Source organism: Lissotriton helveticus, chromosome 4_1, assembly GCF_964261635.1.
Source record: "Lissotriton helveticus chromosome 4_1, aLisHel1.1, whole genome shotgun sequence".
Classification (NCBI taxonomy): Eukaryota; Metazoa; Chordata; class Amphibia; order Caudata; family Salamandridae; genus Lissotriton; species Lissotriton helveticus.
In genome coordinates this window covers 733,731,572-733,752,549 of record NC_136063.1, presented here as the reverse complement: position 1 = coordinate 733,752,549, position 20,978 = coordinate 733,731,572, and positions in this window count along the sequence as shown.

The window sequence follows — 20,978 nt, the reverse complement described above, 5'->3', positions numbered from 1 at the left end:
CCAACCTACCCTGTGCAGTGCCTGTTGCCATACCTGGAAGACCACCTGCGTGACGGAAGGCAGGGCTCTCCGAAGAGAAGCAGAGTATAGCAGCATGTGTAAGGAAGCAGAGCCCATGAGGGCTCGTTCTACCGCATAGGCCGGATCTCCCCTGTCCGCGTACCACCAGTCGTTTAATACCAGAAGGTGGGATGCCTGGTAGTAGGATAATAAGTCCGACGTAGCAAGGCCTCCGGTATAAGTGGAGCGAAAGCAGGTACGCAGCGCGACCTGCACCGCGCCCCCCTCCCACAGAAAGCCACTCAGTGCCGCGTTCAGGCGCCGGAACCAAGATTGTGGAACCAACGCCGGGTGATTCTGTAGCTGGTATAACAGGCGCGGGAGCGCGACCATCTTAAAAATGGCAGAGCGGCCCTGAATGGAGAGCGGCATCCTGCCCCATGCTTTAAAATCTTCTCGTGTGCGTTCCCAGACAGGGACAATATTACGCTCCATGGCCACGGATGCATCCTCCGAGAGGTACACCCCCAGATATTTCACTCCATCTACAGCCACTGGAATCCCGGCGGCCCACTCACAAATGGGCCCCCCAGAGTCCAGAGGGTGGACTTCCTGGGGTTCATGTAAAGCCCAGATGTTTCTCCAAAAATTTGGAGGATCCGCAGAATGCGAGGCCCCGATCGATCCAAGTCGGTGAGAAAAAATAGCACATCATCGGCGTATAGGACTATCCTCTCCGCCACACCAGTCGACCTCTGAAAGCCCCTCAGTTGGGCATCAATCCGCACCCACGCCGCGAGGGGTTCCATTGCGAGTGCAAAAAGGTACGGGGAGAGGGGGCCCCCCTGCCTAGTTCCCCGCTGAATACTAAAAGAACGGGAGATTCCTCCGCCCACACGTACCGCTGCTGTTAGATCCGTGTACAGGAGCCGTATATATGCCAGGAAGCGGGGGCCCAAGTTCAAACGGCCCAAAAGGGCGACTAAATACATCCAGCTCAAAGAGTCGAACGCCCTATCCATGTCCGCCAGCAGTAGCGCAGCTCGTTCCTCTAGACCCCGCCATGCTGAAATCGCAACTTGAGCTCGCCTAATGTTATGCCGAGTGGCTCGCTGGGGCATAAAGCCGGCCTGGTCAGGGTGGACCAGGTCCGTGATATGGGGCTTGAGTCTGTTGGCGAGGGCCTTCGCCAGTATCTTGGCCTCGGTATTAAGCAGCGAAATGGGTCGGTAGGACTCGTGTCTCTCCGGAGGCCGCTCTGGCTTCAAAAAGACCACCACCTCCGCATGTCTCCAGTCCGGAGGCAGTGTACCCCTCTCGCGTGCCTCCTCGATAACTGGTCGAAAGTGTGGTGTCAACTGCGTCGCATAGTGCCGAAAAAATGCGCTTGGAAACCCGTTCGGGCCCGGTGCCTTGCCCGGGTTCAGTTTGCCCAGGGCCGTGGCCAGCTCGTCGTCCGTCAGCGGCCGGTCCAGCATATCACGAACCTCATCCATAACGGACCTCGGCGGAAGATCATCTATGAACCGTTGTACCATGTCGGCACACAGGCACTCCGGGGCCCATACAAATTCTCAAAGTAGGAGGCAAAGCTACCTGCCATCGCACTGGGTTCCAACAGCGACTCCCCGTCCGGGGCAACAATCTGGGGTAGTGGCTGTGCATGCATAACGCCCTGGCACAGGCGATGAAGCATTTTACAGGACTTGTCGCCCCATTGGTATATGCAGCTTCGCGTGGCTAGCCAAGCCTGGCGGGCCTCGTCCAGCAGTATCGAGGTATATTGCTGTTGTGCCAACACTAGCTGGCGTCTTTCTCGTTCGCCGTCCGTCCCCCGACTCCTACGCTCAAGATCCACCAGTTCCGCCTCCCGCCGCACCAGGTCTCTACGCTTCTCCCTTCGAGCCGCCGAGCACCTTTCTCTAAACATTTTAATTAATTTTTATTTTTGCCTTTACATTTCTTCTACACAGATCTCGAAAACACAACAAAAAATACTTTACTGAATATTCACTAGAAAATCATTATTGTAAGTATATTTTAATGTTTTCTGACAAACTAACTACATTTATTAAACCCAATTTTCTAATACACATTTTATCTTTATTCTATGTTATTTACAGAAATCTTGAAAACATCCAAAAACTACTACATCAAAGCTAAAGACTAGACAATTTAAACAAGTAAGTATATTTGTTACATTTTTAAGAAAACCTTAAATGCTAACTAGAAAATTGCTTCCCCCTAGAAAAGGCTCAAATTGTAATAAAAGAAGAGATTTCCAAATTTTTGTAATTTTCTACTAACAGAAATAAAACAAGGCAATACAAGAAAAAGCTTGAAAACACCGTCTGAACATTTCAAAGTACAACACACAATAAATGTAAGTAAATACTAAGTGAAATAAATCTTCCCCCTAGAAAAGACTCAAAGTATCATAAAAGAAGAGATTTTCTAATTATTTTTGTTTTCTACCAACAGAAATAAAGCAAGAAAATAGAAGAAAAAGCTCGAAAACACCTTCTCAACATTTCAAATTACAACACATAATAAATGTAAGTATAATCATTGAAAGAGAAATGTATAAAACACATGTATAGCAATATTTAAACTTAAAATATATTACTTTCTAATTTTATCCTAGCACAAGAAATAGAAAAATGACTGAAGGTGCTGAGTTTGTCATGTCTCAGAAAAACAAGCTTTTACTGTGTTATATGGGGTATGTTTATACGCAAGAAAAACAATCAGGACACAAAGTATTCTGGAAATGTAGTAAATACTACTCTAATAAATGTTATGGTAGGGCTACAACAGAAGAAGCTAATGTATTATTTACCAAAGAACACAATCACCCCCCTAATATAACTGAAATTGAGGTCAGGGATGCTCTTGAAAGCATAAAAGAAGCAAGTACAGGAACTGACAAACCAACTACCCAAATACTGATAGAGGAACTATTAAAAGTTCCTCAACATGCTTCTGGGCAACTACCCTCAATTGACTCTCTAAAACGCACTATTGCCAGACAAAAAAGACTCACAACAACAACTCAACCTAACCCCAAAACATTTGAAGAAGTAGTCATTCCTCCTGAATTGAGTATAACACATAATAAAGAACCATTTGTACTATTTGATAACAAAAGCCCTACCAACCGAATTATAATGTTTGCTACTGCAAACAATCTAAGAAAACTCCAGGAATGCCCTAAACCATTTTACCAACTCTACAGCATACATGGATTATACCATCATTCCAACATCCCATTTATTTACTGTTTGTTACCCAACAAACAACAAAATACTTACACAGAATACAATAAAACAAGAAATCAACAATTATTTTCCACAAAAAATAATTATTGATTTCGAGGTAGCAATGATTAATAGCATATTAAAAACATTTCCCCACACAGCAATACAAGGTTGCTACTATCATTTCAATCAGAGCATTTGGAGACATCTCCAAAAATCTACCTTAAGCGTGCAATATGCTACCGATAGCACTTTTGCATACCAAATAAAAAAATTAATTGCACTATCCTATGTCCCTGTTACAGATGTAGCAGCACATTATAACATACTAATTGACAGCCCATACTACAAAAAATATGAGGAAAAACGAACCCCATTCCTAGGCTACTTTGAAGATACATGGGTGGGAAGGCTACATAGATCAGGACACAGACGCCAACCTAAATTTAACATAGCTTGGTGGAATGTATATTTAAGTACACTGAATCAAAAAGCTAAAACAAACAACAGTGTAGAAGGATGGCATAATGCATTTCAAGCTACCACTAGCAGAGGAAAACCCACTGTACACAAACTAATTGAAGCTTTACAAAAAGAACAAAGCTACCAAGAACTACGCATTGAACAATCAGTAACACAAATAGGACCAAAACTAACTAAACAAACAAAACAAATGTATACTCTACTGCAAAGCCAAGTCACCCTATATCCTTCTACAAGAGGCCTAGACTACCTATCCCTAATAGCAAAAAGCCTACTATGAATTATGTGATCCAAAAAAACAATACCTTATCAATATTAAAAAAATGTTCACATCATGAAAATAATATTTGATCATAAAAAATATTCCATAATTGTCATACATATTTATTTCAATTTAAATAACATTTTCTAGACAATTACGAAATATTTATTATGACATCAAATATACCAACAATAATAAAAATGACATTTCCCACCCAAATGACTCTGATTTAGATGCTAACGCTGCTCTAGCGCTGCGTGCAAAACGCTCCCTCTTGCCTGTAATTTTAAAGATTTAAATATCCCTTGCTTGTTTATTTAGTTTGCGCCGAGCGCTTCGCGCTTTTAATTGTATTAGCACCGCTTAGGGGGAAATAAGGGAGCTCTTACCTGCACTATAATCGCCACTTACCCACACTTGTGGGATAGAAGGGACTGGGGGGCATTGCAGTATCATCGCGCCGGTTTCGAGCGCCATTTTGGAGTGGGGAGAAGTCCTTACACTTTGAGCGCCATCTTAGGTGAGTGAGAGTCACTCGCCCTACGAGGACCCACGCATTGGAGGAGGAGGTAATATCAGTAGGACCTCCTACCTCGCTCAGCCTGACTCTGATTTAGATGCTAACGCTGCTCTAGCGCTGCGCGCATAACGCTCCCTCTTGCCTGTAATTTTAAAGATTTAAATATCCCTTGCTTGTTTATTTAGTTTGCGCCGAGCGCTTCGCGCTTTTAATTGTATTAGCACCGCTTAGGGGGAAATAAGGGAGCTCTTACCTGCACTATAATCGCCACTTACCCACACTTGTGGGATAGAAGGGACTCGGGGGCATTGCAGTATCATAGCGCCGGTTTCGAGCGCCATTTTGGAGTGGGGAGAAGTCCTTACACTTTGAGCGCCATCTTAGGTGAGTGAGAGTCACTCGCCCTGCCAGGACCCACGTGACGCCCTGTAGGCCATTTAAGATGGCCACTAGACAGGTGCGCAGCGACGGTGCGCAGCGGGGGCGCCGTAGGGGCGCCGGAGGTGCGCCAGAGGTAAGCCCGTTTGCGCCCGTTCGCGCAACGGACGCGCTTAGGGCCGCTACCTCTGGCTCCCCTCGCACAGCTTATACCCGCACTGAACTATTGAGACTCAGACCTGGTCAGGACTCGGTCAAGCCCCCAACTTCTAGACCTATCTCCTGTGGGCTGCTTAATGTGAGATCTCTCTGCAAGCACCACATGGAAATAGCCTTCCTCATTGATTCTGAACAACTCGATGTCCTCTTTCTTACAGAAACATGGACACGGGAGGACTGTGAGGTCGAGCTGGGCCTTGCCTGCCCCTCAGGATTCAAAATCAGCCACTCTCCGCGCCCATCTAATCGAGGAGGGGGGATTGGATACATTTATAGAGACTCGCTTACCATCTCCCAGTTAAAGATACGAGAAGTACCGGGATTCGAACTGATGGGTTTTACAGTCAAACAGCAGGAGCTGATCCGCTGTTCGGGTGTCCTATGTTATCGTCCCCCAGGACCGGCGCCTTCCATATCTCTTCTTATAGATTTGATTTACGAACTTGATAGCTCTCACTCCAAGCTATTGGTTCTTGGAGATTTTAATCTGTGGGAAGGCAGCGCGCTGGATAATGCTTTTTTCTCCCTCAGCCAAGCTTGCATAGATATCAACTTAGAACAACTGGTGACCGCCTCCACGCACCGGAAGGGCCATATTCTGGACATGGTGTTTGCGGACCCTCAGTGGGTATCACTAGTTGACATCAAGTGCCAATACTGGACGGACCACTTTTTGATTAGGTTCTCCCTCTGTTCGGAGGACCTTACGTTGCGGAAGGCTGGACTACCGCTAGCTAAGCTAGAGAGACCTCGGTCCCGAATCCTCAAAACCTCTCCTTTGCCGAACATTCTAGGCGAGGACTTCAAGCTCGGCAACACAGCCGAAGAAAGCTATACTCTCTTCTGCCAGTCTATATCGAGTTCGCTGGACAAACTGGCTCCCCTTCGGAAGTCACGAGGGAGGGTGAATCGAGCCAGTCCTTGGTACACGAGCGAACTACGCCAGCTTAAACTTGACTGTAAACGGGCAGAAAGGGCTTGGCGGAAACAGTACCTAGACTCGGAGAAAATTGCATTTAGGTCTGCCATGCAAAAATACAAAGCTCGAATCAAGATAGCGAAAGCGACCTATCTTGAGTTCACCTTGAATCAGGCCCCTAACAAGGCACAGGCCCTCTTTAAAATCGTGAAGGACCTTGCCCACCCCACGTGTGTGGCTAGTGCGGTCCCTTCATCGCAAGTCCTTTGCGATTCACTTGCGGACGCCTTTGAGGAAAAAATTCGTAAAATTTTAACAGGTCTGCAGGACCCAGGGAGCCCTAATAGGGAGGGAGCTCCGGAGGAAGTGGTCTGTGAACCCCTGCAGAGGGTCACGTACCTCCGTAAGGAAGCTCCGGTCATGCCCTCTAGTCAACCCCGACTTGATGAGCAGCCCCCCAGTCTGGGAGCTCCGGCGACGGAAGCCAGTCGACCCCAGCTGAGTAGCTCCCCTTTTCCCTCTTTGGACCAGGCTCTCAGTGTGGGAGCTCCGGCGAGTGTGGCCAGTCGACCCCAGCTGAGTAGCTCTTCCTCCTCTTCGTTGGATCAGGTTCTCAGTCTGGGAGCTCCGGTGAACGTGGCCAGTCGACCCCAGCTGAGTAGCTCTTTCTCCCCTTCTCTGGATCAGGCTCACAGCTTGGGAGCTCCGGCAAGTGAGGCCAGTCGACCCCAGCTGAGTAGCTCTTCCTTTCCCTCTCTGGATCAGGCCCTCAGTTTGGGAGCTCCGGCGAGGGTGGCCAGTCGACCCCAGCTGAGTAGCTCCTCTTCCTCCTCGTTGGATCAGGCTCGCGGTTTGGGAGCTCCGGTGAGCGTGGCCAGTCGACCCCAGCTGTGCAGTTCTTTCTCCCCCTCTCTGGATCAGGCTCTCAGCTTGGGAGCTCCGGCAAGTGAGGCCAGTCGACCCCAGCTGAGTAGCTCTTCTTTTCCCCCTCTGGATCAGGCTCTCAGTTTGGGAGCTCCGGCGAGTGAGGCCAGTCGACCCCAGATGAGTAGCTTTTCCTCCCCCTCGCTGGATCAGGCTCTCAGTTTGGGAGCTCCGGTGAGCGAGGCCAGTCGACCCCAGCTGAGTAGCTCTTCTTCTCCCTCTCTGGTTCAGGATCTCAGTCTGGGAGCTCCGGCGATTGAGGCCAGTCGACCCCAGCTGAGTAACTTTCCCCTTCCTTCTCTGAAGGAATTTGGGGATTTAGCCCTTACGATTTCATCTGGCTCGCCTCTGGATCCTCTTCCTCCAAAATTATGGAAGGTGTTTCATGAGGATCTCTTCCAGCCTTTGCACGCCATCTGCTGCCAGTCGTTTGAGACAGGTATGGTACCGAGCTGCTGGAAGAAGGCTGTGGTTTCTCCGCTGCTAAAAAAACCTACACTCGACCCGGCGTCCCTTTCCAACTATCGGCCAATTTCCCTGCTTCCTTTTCCGGTTAAAATCATGGAAAAGCTGGTCACCCCCACTCTGTCCGGCTTCTTGGAAGGAAACATCTGGTTGGATGAGATGCAATTCGGCTTCCGCCCAGCTCATGGAACGGAATCCGCGTTGCTGACCGTATTAGACAACCTGCGGACGCGAGTCGACAGTGGTCGGGCAGCATTTTTGGTGCTGCTCAACATGTCGGCCGCGTTCGACACAGTCAGTCATCCCACCTTGATTTCTAGGCTGGAAGAATGCGGGGTCAAAGACAAGGCCAGGGACTGGTTAATCTCCTACTTGGACTGCCGTCAGCAACGGGTTTCGCTACCCCCCTTCAGTTCAGAGGAGCGGAGAGTGGGACAAGGAGTACCTCAGGGCTCAGCCATCAGCCCTATACTCTTTAATGTCTACCTCCGCCCTCTAGTCCAGCTTATTAAGTCATTTGGTATCTCCGTATTTAATTATGCGGATGATACCCAGCTGGTTTTTTCCCTGGAGGGTCAGGATGCAGTCACACTGGAGACCTTTCATCGGTGCATGCAGGCCACTGCGGAATGGCTCCGTGTGAACTCGCTACAGTTCAACGGAACCAAAACAGAGGTCCTGCATTGCTCCACTGATCGAGTTCCCAGAGCTCTCCCAGCTGATTTCTGGCCTCAGTCTTTTCCAGAGACAGTGTCAGCCGCACAATCGGCACGCAACTTGGGCGTTATTTTTGGGCCCAACCTGCAGCTAGACCTTCATGTAAACAAGACCACCTCTACATGTATGATGTTAATTCGTATGCTGCGTAAGGTTGTTCCCCTTCTCCCTGAGCAAGCCAGACCAGAAGTAGTGCGTTGTACCATCCTAAGTCGACTTGACTATTGTAACGCACTGCTTCTGGAGGCCCCGGTAACTCTGCTGGGTAAATTGCAAAGGGTACAAAACATCGCTGCCAAACTCGCCCTCTCTCGCCCCTACCATAGCTCTTCTACGGCAGCGTTGCGAGAACTCCACTGGCTGCCGGTCCATTTGCGGGTGCGCTACAAAGCAGCGTGTATAGTGTTTAAGGCTATCCATGGCCTGGGCCCTACTCCCCTGCGGCGAATGTTCGCCTGGTATTGCCCATCCCGTGCCTTACGCTCCTCGTCATCCAGGCTATTGGTAGTTCCGCGCTTCCAGCGAGTGAGGAGGGGCGGCCGTTCGTTTAGAGTAGCGGCGGCCAAACTCTGGAACTCTCTGCCAATAGCCTTGAGAAGCTTTGAAGATCTCTTAGCCTTTAGAAAGGCTTTGAAAACCTACCTCTTTCCCAGGACAGGATGAGTTATTGCTTTCATTTGAATTATGGGTCAAAAGCGCCAGGATGCCCTTGGTGGTGACAGGCCGCGCTATACAAGAATACCACAATACAAATAATAAGAAATAAAAACACTTACAATTTATGTTGCTGAAAAATACGTATTCCAGCCACTTCTTGGCCATGTACTCCACTGGTAATCCCATTAGAAATCCAATTGATGAAACCCTCAAAAACCCGAAAATAAGTAAAAATATGAAAAAAAGCACCAGGAAATCCGGATAAAAGCAAGTGTGGTAACTTTATTAATTAAAGTCACATACAAACACTTTGGTTAAAAATAAAACGCATAGTCTTCTCCAAATCCAAATAGATACCCTTAAAAACCCGAAAATTAGACAAAAAGTTAAGAAATTGCTCCATGAAACCACGAGAAAAGGAGAGAGAGTTTAAAACATTACTTTAATAAAGTAATACACTCTTTTCTCCCAAAAAAAAAAAACGCATCCATTTTCGGAACGAAACCGCGAAATCCGGGAACCTATAAAAAATGGTTACAACAAAACCACCCATACAAACTCCCAAACATTTCAAAATATACATAATCATCACTATAAAACAATAAAATAAACATATTATAACATTAACTTACAAAAAATACACTACGCCTTAAACACTCACAACACTTCCGTAAAAACCAACTTACACCTAAAACATACCAAAACCACGACTAAAACCACACAATAACACTACACACCTCCTAAATACACTCAAACACTACTAGTCTATAGCATATAATAACTAAAACACACCTTACCTTTCTGAACGCGATGCAGCATCCAACCGCGAGCTTCTCCAGTCCGGAATGAAGCAAAATAACCTTACGCGGTAAAAAAATAGTCCCATTTAAACAATAATAGAAACCTAAACATTTTTAATACAATGTTCTAAATAATAATAAAATACATTACTAGACTTAAAATGTAATACATTTTTTTTCTAACATTTTTAAATATAATATTTCATTTAATCTCCTTAGTAAATTAATAATAAATAATAATAATATATTATTAGTTATTATTAATACTTTGTTAAATATGTAAACACTATAATAAATACATAGAACAAATTAATTTGCAGTTTATATAAAATTGTACATTTCCAAAATATTTGTGGTTTCTTAAAAATTATATATCATTTGTAAATTATTAATAATAATAAATATAAAAAAACATTTATTATTAATATTAATCATATTTATGTATCAAAATTGTAAATAAACACAAAAGAAAATGTACACTTCAGTTAATATTTTCAACATATGTTAATGTAAATATGTAATAATTAAATAACATTTGTAAATTAATATTAATAATTAATACAATACATTAATTATTATTATTAATTATATCTATGTATGTAAATAATGTTAAAATACATATGAAACATTGTATCCAACTGTAAAACTAAATTACTTTTTCATTCTGTATTATAATTTACTTTTTTGGCCAAACACAATTATATTGTTATTAACAATTATTTTCCATTTTTTGTATTTATTGAGAACATTGTATTTAATATTTATAGATATTATTAAAAACATATTTTGCATGTAAATAATGGAAATATATACTTACCTGTTTATTATGTTCTGTTTATGTAAATATTCTAAATATATAATTAATAATATTAATATATTATATATTAACATTATTAATTACATATTTATTAGATAGAAAATCAACATGTTTGTAATTATTTAATTAATGTTACAAATTGTTTCCAAAACTTTCTAAAACAACACTGTATATTTTTTTAAGGAATACTGTTTAGAATACTTTTTGGGGGGAATGTAAAACATTTATGAATACAAATAAATGTAAAGTAATACATTCTATTTACCTAACTTTATAATTAAAACATTAGAATTATTGTTTACTTTACTGTACATATTATGAATACAATCTGTCAATAAAAAATTACTAAAAGTTCATGTCTACTTATTTGACAAAGAATATTAAAATGTTATTTTTAAAATATTATTATTATAACAATATTATATATGTACATCTTCCTTTTGCATTACAAATATTTTCTCTACAATTACAATATAACATCATAATTTCATTTTACAATCCTTTTCAGAAATAATTATAAAACATATATTTCGTAGCGCGCGCTGCATCGCATTTTGCGATGCAGTGCGTGCTACGAAATTCGTTTTATTAATTAAATTGTTTACTTACCTGTAATTATCCATATGCCGGTTTTTAGCTCTCTCCACACTGCCCCTCCCCCTCCCCGCCTCCCTGCCCCACCGTAACTCCCTCCACGGCCCGCGGCTGTACATTACTATTCCCACTCCATTCAAATAACATTAATTAAGGTGCTGGACACTGACCCAATATAATTTACTATTCCAACTCCAGTCTAACAAATGTCAGTGAAGGTGCTGGACACTGACCCAATATAATGTACTATTCCAAATCCAATCTAACAAATATCAGAGAAGGTGCTGGACACTGACCCAATATAATTTACTATTCCAACTCCAATCTAACAAATATCAGAGAAAGTGTTGGACACTGACCCAATATAATTTACTATTCCAACTCCAATTTAACAAATATCAGAGAAGGTGCTGGACACTGACACAATATAAATTACTTTTCCAACTCCAATCTAACAAATATCAAAGAAGGTGCTGGACAGTGACCCAATATAAAGTACTATTCCAACTCCAGTCAAATAATTGTCAGGGAAGGTGCTGGACACTGACCAAATATAATTTACTATTCCAACTCCAATCTAACAAACATCATGGAAGATGCTGGACACTGACCCAATATAATTATATATTCCAACTCCAATCTGACAAATGTCAGGGAAGGTGCTGGATACTGACCCAATATAATTTACTATTCCAACTTCAGTCAAATAATTGTCAGGGAAGGTGCTGGACACTGACCAAATATAATTTACTATTCCAACTCCAATCTAACAAACATCAGAGAAGATGCTGGACATTGACCCAATATAACTATATATCACAACTCCAATCTGACAAATGTCAAGGAAGGTGCTGGACACTGACCCAATATAATGTACTATTCCAACTCCAATCTAACAAATATCAAAGAAAGTGTTGGACAGTAACACAATATAATTTACTATTCCAACTCCAGTCTAACAAATGTCAGGGAAGGTGCTGGACAATGACCCAATATAATTTACTATTCCAACTCCAATCTAACAAATATCAAAGAGAATGTTGGACACTGACACAATATAATTTTCTATTCCAACTCCAGTCTAACAAATGTCAGGGAAGGTGCTGGACAGTGACCCAATATAATTTACTATTCCAACTCCAATCTAACAAACATCAGAGAAGATGCTGGACACTGAACCAATATAATTATATATTCCAACTCCAGTCTGAAAAATGTCAAGAAAGTTGCTGGACACTAACCCAATATAAATTACTATTTCTACTCCAATCTAACAATTATCAAAGAAAGTGTTGGACAGTAACACAATATAATTTACTATTCCAACTCCAATCTAACAAACATCATGGAAGATGCTGGACACTGACCCAATATAATTATATATTCCAACTCCAATCTGACAAATGTCAGGGAAGGTGCTGGATACTGACCCAATATAATTTACTATTCCAACTTCAGTCAAATAATTGTCAGGGAAGGTGCTGGACACTGACCAAATATAATTTACTATTCCAACTCCAATCTAACAAACATCAGAGAAGATGCTGGACACTGACCCAATATAACTATATATCACAACTCCAATCTGACAAATGTCAAGGAAGGTGCTGGACACTGACCCAATATAATGTACTATTCCAACTCCAATCTAACAAATATCAAAGAAAGTGTTGGACAGTAACACAATATAATTTACTATTCCAACTCCAGTCTAACAAATGTCAGGGAAGGTGCTGGACAATGACCCAATATAATTTACTATTCCAACTCCAATCTAACAAATATCAAAGAGAATGTTGGACACTGACACAATATAATTTTCTATTCCAACTCCAGTCTAACAAATGTCAGGGAAGGTGCTGGACAGTGACCCAATATAATTTACTATTCCAACTCCAATCTAACAAACATCAGAGAAGATGCTGGACACTGAACCAATATAATTATATATTCCAACTCCAGTCTGAAAAATGTCAAGAAAGTTGCTGGACACTAACCCAATATAAATTACTATTTCTACTCCAATCTAACAATTATCAAAGAAAGTGTTGGACAGTAACACAATATAATTTACTATTCCAACTCCAATCTAACAAATATCATAGAAGGTGCTGGACACTGACCCAATATAATTTACTATTCCAACTCCATTCTAACAAATGTCAGGGAATGTGCTGGACATTGACCCAATATTATTTACTATTCGAACTCCATTCTAACAAATATCAGGGAAGGAGCTGGACAGTTACCCAATATTATCTACTATTACAAATCCATTAAAATAACTTTGACATAAATAGCTGAATAATAATCATATCAACGTTACTATTCCTACTTCTAAAATTGTATAGTTTATAATATTTATATAAGTCTAAAAATATATCACATTACCCATATTAACATATCCTCCCAACTAAATATTAATATTTTATTTTATTAAAATAATATTTATATTTAAGATCATTGATGTTTTATTTTCTGTAATAAAAAATGTAAGCTTTGATTTTTATATTTTTATAATACTATTAAACTATTTATATATTTCTAAAATTGTTAAATAAAATTATAAATCATATATTATTTTAAAATGTTTAAACTATTTATAAATGTGTAACAAATTTTAAAAAATTCTAAATTATATATTTATTTATAAATTTATAACATATTTTACTATTATATTCGAAAATTTGAAATCAAATTTTAATTTTGAAATCTTAATTTAAAATTTTAAAATGCACCCTAGGTGTCGATTCCGATCCGGTAAAAAAATCCGGCGTACGATTCGTATTCGTAGCCGATTCCGTACGAATGGGAAACTACCGTCCGACCAGCGAATTCCGATCCGTTACCGTTGATTTCTGTACGATTTGCTACGATCCGTACGATTGACATTCGTATACCCGTACGAATAAGCCTCGGGCAGACCACCGTACGATTCGTAATCAGTCCGTACAAACTCACTATTCCGATTCGGAACGAAATGCCTGAGCGAGATACGTACGGGCCAAAGTATTCACGCTTCAACATTGATTCGTATGGGACATTCGCCTCACTGCAAGCTCCACCAATACATACTACACGCACACCCCTCGGCCAAGCCTACGCGAACACCCCCACCCGCCAACGGTCCGTACTACTCACTCGCACGCACAAGTACGACACGCACACCCCCCCAACAAGCCTACGCGAACACCCCCACCCGCCAACGGTCCGTACTACTCACTCGCACGCACAAGTCCGACACGCACACCCCCCCAACAAGCCTACGCGAACACCCCCACCCGCCAACGGTCCGTACTACTCACTTGCACGCACAAGTACGACACGCACACCCCTCGGCCAAGCCTACGCGAACACCCCCACCCGCCAACAGTCCGTACTACTCACTCGCACGCACAAGTACGACACGCACACCCCCCCAACAAGCCTACGCGAACACCCCCACCCGCCAACGGTCCGTACTACTCACCCGCACGCACAAGTACGACACGCACACCCCTCGGCCAAGCCTACGCGAACACCCCCACCCGCCAACGGTCCGTACTACTCACTCGCACGCACAAGTACGACACGCACACCCCCCAACAAGCCTACGCGAACACCCCCACCCGCCAACGGTCCATACTACTCACTCGCACGCACAAGTCCGACACGCACACCCCCCCAACAAGCCTACGCGAACACCCCCACCCGCCAACGGTCCGTACTACTCACTCGCATGCACAAGTACGACACGCACACCCCTCGGCCAAGCCTACGCGAACACCCCCACCCGCCAACGGTCCGTACTACTCACTCGCACGCACAAGTACGACACGCACACCCCCCCAACAAGCCTACGCGAACACCCCCACCCGCCAACGGTCCGTACTACTCACCCGCACGCACAAGTACGACACGCACACCCCTCGGCCAAGCCTACGCGAACACCCCCACCCGCCAACGGTCCGTACTACTCACTCGCACGCACAAGTACAACACGCACACCCCCCCAACAAGCCTACGCGAACACCCCCACCCGCCAACGGTCCGTACTACTCACTCGCACGCACAAGTACGACACGCACACCCCTCGGCCAAGCCTACGCGAACACCCCCACCCGCCAACGGTCCGTACTACTCACTCGCACGCACAAGTACGACACGCACACCCCCCCAACAAGCCTACGCGAACACCCCCACCCGCCAACGGTCCGTACTACTCACTCGCACGCACAAGTCCGACACGCACACCCCTCGGCCAAGCCTACGCGAACACCCCCACCCGCCAACGGTCCATACTACTCACTCGCACGCACAAGTACGACACGCACACCCCCCCAACAAGCCTACGCGAACACCCCCACCCGCCAACGGTCCGTACTACTCACCCGCACGCACAAGTACGACACGCACACCCCTCGGCCAAGCCTACGCGAACACCCCCACCCGCCAATGGTCCGTACTACTCACTCGCACGCACAAGTACGACACGCACACCCCCCCAACAAGCCTACGCGAACACCCCCACCCGCCAACGGTCCGTACTACTCACTCGCACGCACAAGTCCGACACGCACACCCCTCGACCAAGCCTACGCGAACACCCCCACCCGCCAACGGTCCGTACTACTCACTCGCACGCACAAGTACGACACGCACACCCCCCCAACAAGCCTACGCGGACACCCCCACCCGCCAACGGTCCGTACTACTCACCCGCACGCACAAGTACCACACGCACACCCCTCGGCCAAGCCTACGCGAACACCCCCACCCGCCAACGGTCCGTACTACTCACTCACACGCACAAGTACGACACGCACACCCCCCCAACAAGCCTACGCGAACACCCCCACCTGCCAACGGTCCGTACTACTCACTCGCACGCACAAGTACAACACGCACACCCCTCGGCCAAGCCTACGCGAACACCCCCACCCGCCAATGGTCCGTACTACTCACTCGCACGCACAAGTACGACACGCACACCCCCCCAACAAGCCTACGCGAACACCCCCACCCGCCAATGGTCCGTACTACTCACTCGCACGCACAAGTACCGCAAGCACACATAACGCCAACACCAAAACGACCACAAGGACCTTGCTAACGAGTCGCACTACCACACTGAACATGTCTCCTGTGTACACACCTTTGACAATCAATGTCCTGGTCACAGCCAAGCAGCCAAACAGTGGACAACACCAACACCCACCCCATATAACACCCACACCTACAATTCTAATTAAGCCACACCCACCATTTGACCAATAAAAGGGACCACACATACAACCCATCATCCTTTGCAACATACCCATGCTTGCGAGGAAACAGAGAGCACACCAACAATTGCAGCCACATACCTTCACACATACACCCTATCACATCTACACCAACACCACCTCCTTCACTATCACAAACACACACCCTCATCCATACACACCATCACACCCTCAATCACATACACCTCACACCATGACCACACCCAAGAATCCAAAATTCACCAACCCGGAGATGGAGATACTTACTGATGAAGTCATCAGAGTCGAGCCGCAGCTGTTTGGCGCATTGGTCAGACAGACCAGCCTGGCAGAAAGAACACGCCTGTGGGAGAGGATTGTAGACCGGGTCAATGCTGTTGCACCCATCAGACGCACCAGGGATAATTGCCAGTCCAGGTGGTACGATCTGCGGAGGATGGTGAAGAAAAAGATGGCACAGGATTACGCCAATGCACACCACACTGGAGGCGGTGGTCCCCGCAGACCTCCTGTATACCAGCCCTGGGAGGAGAAGGTCATGGTCCTACTGCCAGCGGTGGGAGTACATGGAATAGAAGGAGCCATTGAGTCTGGTGAGTGTACAAAAAACACAACTTACATGGGTAGACTAACAACAGTGCCCAGCAGCATGGGGTGGGTGGCCATGACTCCAAGCAGTACACAACCAAATGGTGGTAGTTGCAAGGGGGAGGCACATAGGGTGCAATGTGTAGGGTAAGAGGCTGCTCTCATGCCATATGTCCCAGGGACACACACAAGAATAATGCCCAATGCACAGGGATAGGTAAAGATCACACAAGATACTAGACCACAGCTGCTAAATATTAACATTTTGCTGACACACCTTTCAGAGATGCATCATTTTGTGACAAAGTAAGGCAGTGTAGCAAGAGAGCAAGCACAATCTACCTGTCTCCATCCCTGTCTCACCCTCTGTCTCTGTCGCCCTCTGTCGCCCTCTCCCTCTCCCTCTCCCTATGTCTCCCTCTCCCTCTGTCTCCCTCTCCCTCTGTCTCCCTCTGTCGCCCTCTCCCTCTGTCTCCCTCTCCCTCTGTCTCCATCAGTCAGTGTTTGTCCCTCGGTCACCTCAACGCACATCCCTGGGGCACACACACAGTTGCACACAAGCACTGCACAGGCCTCACAAACTCCATAGAGCTGAATGTTAAGGGATGTCTCACAAGTACCAGCAAGCATCTGCTATGTGCCTGTAAGTCACCCACCATTTGCTGTCAACACTGTACTGTGTCAGGACACACATCTCAGAAAGCTCTATAGTACACAATGGGCACAGGTGTAGGCAGCACAAGTCCCTCCTGTGCTCATTGCCAACACAAACATCAGGACAAGGTCACACATCCTGTGCACCAACACAAATCCAACACAATGGCAGCATACCACATGAGGGGACAGCCAAAACATGAACAATGGACGCTTGCAATTCGCAAACGAAGTAATAGTATGGCCTGTTGTACACACCCCTTACAGAAACTCATCCCCGGGGGACAGGCGTTGTATTGCAACACTGTCCCAATTGCCATGTACCACAACAAAACACGTACTCATATGAATATGCATACAACTCTTACATGCACATAACAGAAGCTCCAGTCCATTGTGCCCCTCTAAAAAAGCTAGTGCCCCATCTCATTACCTTTGTGGATGTACATAAGTACCAACATGGACATGGGTATTGACAAGGTGATGCGTCTCAGAGAAGTGCCAAGTTCTAAAGCCATGATCTCCAAGTGGGTGTACAGGTCCAGCGGTGTTGGCATTGTTTGGCCAGCATGGAACAGCAAAAGACATCCAAAGTAGTCGCTGACATGCTAAATAATGATGCTCTGTCTCTTACATCAACATGCTGCATCTAAACTCTGTGCATGCTTGACGCACACATAAGAATTTTCACCACATCCAGGATGTTGCGTGAAACTTACAAATGCTTTACACGTGTGGTGCCGGCAACACAAGACACAGCAATGGCTGTGTCAGTCATTGTCAAGAGATTGGAAGAATGTATATACCCCATCGTACTATTGTTTTTTCTACCACTAAATACACAACTGTACAATGTCAACTATGTATAGCTTGTGGAACAGTGATGCTGATAATGGATAACCAAACCACATGTCACTTGATATAGCCCTAACAGTGTCTCTCTCTCTCCCACACACAGGGCAACGTGCGGATCTCCCCCCCAGCCAGGGGGGCCAACGATCCCAGTCCCAGGCTCAGCAGGACCCAGACCCCACCGCCAGCGCCGTCCCTCAACGCACTGTGGATGACCCCAGCCAACCTGGCTCCTCTGGATCCCAAACCCCTGCAGCAACTATACCAGCTACATCTCTGCCAACCACCGGACCTATTCCCACCACATCCCAGCAGACAGGTCAGAGCCCTGCCCATGATTCACAATCGAGCCAGTCTGAAAATGAGGGACACCCTTTGTCGGGCGCCCCTGAGGTTGGTGACAACCTCCACCCTCCCAGCACTCGGGGGGCCCATCGATCGGATGTGCCCACAAGCGCAGGCCGTGCTCATGTGGGTCAGGGTGGTGGGAGTGGCGCAAGGCGGAGGCGAGAATCTGGGCAGTCAGCTGCAGGGACCGGTATGGCTCAACTCGGTAACATCCTTGAGGCATACCGGCGGGACACCAGTGAGGTAAGCCAGCTTGCGGAGACCCTCAACCAGCTCAAAGAACAGCAGGCAGAGCAAATAGCCAGGCAAGACCTGCATTATGGACGGTTGGAGGCACACCAGGCTCCGCTCTTGATGGTGCATAGGGACATTGTCCATGTGCTACGTCAGATGGCTGCCAACATGCAGCCACCTCCCTGTGTCACAAGGCCAGCAACATCACGGCAAAGTGCAACACCAGCCACAGGGAGGGAGGAGAGGGAGGAGGATGAACCCTCTGACGTAGCGTCCCATGCATCGTCCATGCCTGCACATGAGGGTCCCCCAAGGAAGGTGGGTCGTCCACGTTGAAGACGTTGAGGGCCTGTGGCCCATGGACTTCTCCCAGGACACTGGACCTGGCATATAGCCCCTGGGTGCAACAGCATCCCCTATGAGACTCTCCCACATGGACTTGCTGGTCCCAGTCTGCCCAATGATGTCAGGCACTGTGGGCTGGACTCTGTTGACTGAAACAGTAAGGCATCTCATCTCCAGCAGTGAATTTTGGATTCCCCCCCTTTCTGTACAGCACCTATTCACGTTTCATGCACTAGAGCACCCAATAAATAATTTATACATCATACGCATTTGGTGAGTAATCTTTGAAACAGCATACATGTATATGTGTCAGCAAATGTCATAAATGCAAGGTATACAACAAACAGCAGTCATCCACACACTTGGATCAGAATCTGAGTGAGGACACACATTGGTCAGAAATTTCCACAAACTATATACATGGATGGTAAGACACACCTGTGTGGTACAGTCAATGCTGGAGGGGGGATTGAATCCCAATACTGCTAGCACAGGCAGGCCCAGGAGAGTCACTTTGAGGAGTACATGTCAGTGTCACAAAAGTAGTAGTCCATGTAGGGAGTACCTAAAACTGTGTCCTCAGGTATGTGAGCTACCATCAGCATGATGCATTACTGTGTATGTGATTAATGCCGCACAGGATTACGGTGGCAGGACAGACTGTGGGCAATGGGCTGGAGCACTCTACACAAGCACACCTGATTAGGTGACCTACCCCTATGGAGCTACAAGTACTATACTACTGTAATGGGAGCAACGCATACAGAAAAACGACACACATCAGACAAATACTAACCCCGGAACGGCCAAATCACACCACACCCAAGAGACAGGGTCATGGTGTGTGTCCCATGTGCCAACTTGACTGACTGTGACAGCAATGTTGAAGTGGTGTGAGCATGTTGTGTTCTGGCACGTGACTGTAAGCTAACAGTTTTCGGATCTAGTGGTGTTGACAAGCTAACACTGTACAATATTGTGCCTATGTAAGGTGTGTGTGTGTTGGACACGCCACATGACCTGGTGGTACGTAGACCCAATGTCATGTGAATCTGCATAGTTGTGCCAGTATGTGTTGCACACACACGCATAGCAGCAGCTATGGCTGAGTACACAGCATTTTCATAGCACGAGGGTGAATGTCTGGTGTTGTCTGTGTGTAGGGTGGCCGGAGCATGTTCTATTAATGGATGGAAGGAGGGTCATCCTGTAGGTGTCTGTGTTCCTGGATAGTGTGCGCTGCATGTTGGCTGTGTATGCAGCTGCAGCAATGAGTGAATACATGACGGCAGGAGGGGTGTGACTAATTGCTAAACAAACACATAACACAAGGGCAGCCGCAATGCACAAAGTGACATGTGGATGTGAAGGCAGGAGTGTCTGCCTCACTCAGGATCACTGACAACTAAATGGCACAGTAATCACCACACATCACAGTCAGTGGATCAGGGCCCTTACGGTCAAGTGGGGCACAAGACACACAGCGTCTGCAGGTGTATACAAGAGCTAGTATGTTCAAAGGAAAACTGCACCAACAAAGACATGTACCTCACACACAACATAGTATTCTAGCCTTCACCCACGCCATGCGTGTGGTCAATATACAGTTACACACCTAACAAGCATGAGGTAACTACGTTCAAAATAGTATATGTGCACGTAAGACGGACATGTGTGTAGAGCCACAAGCAGGCACTATATT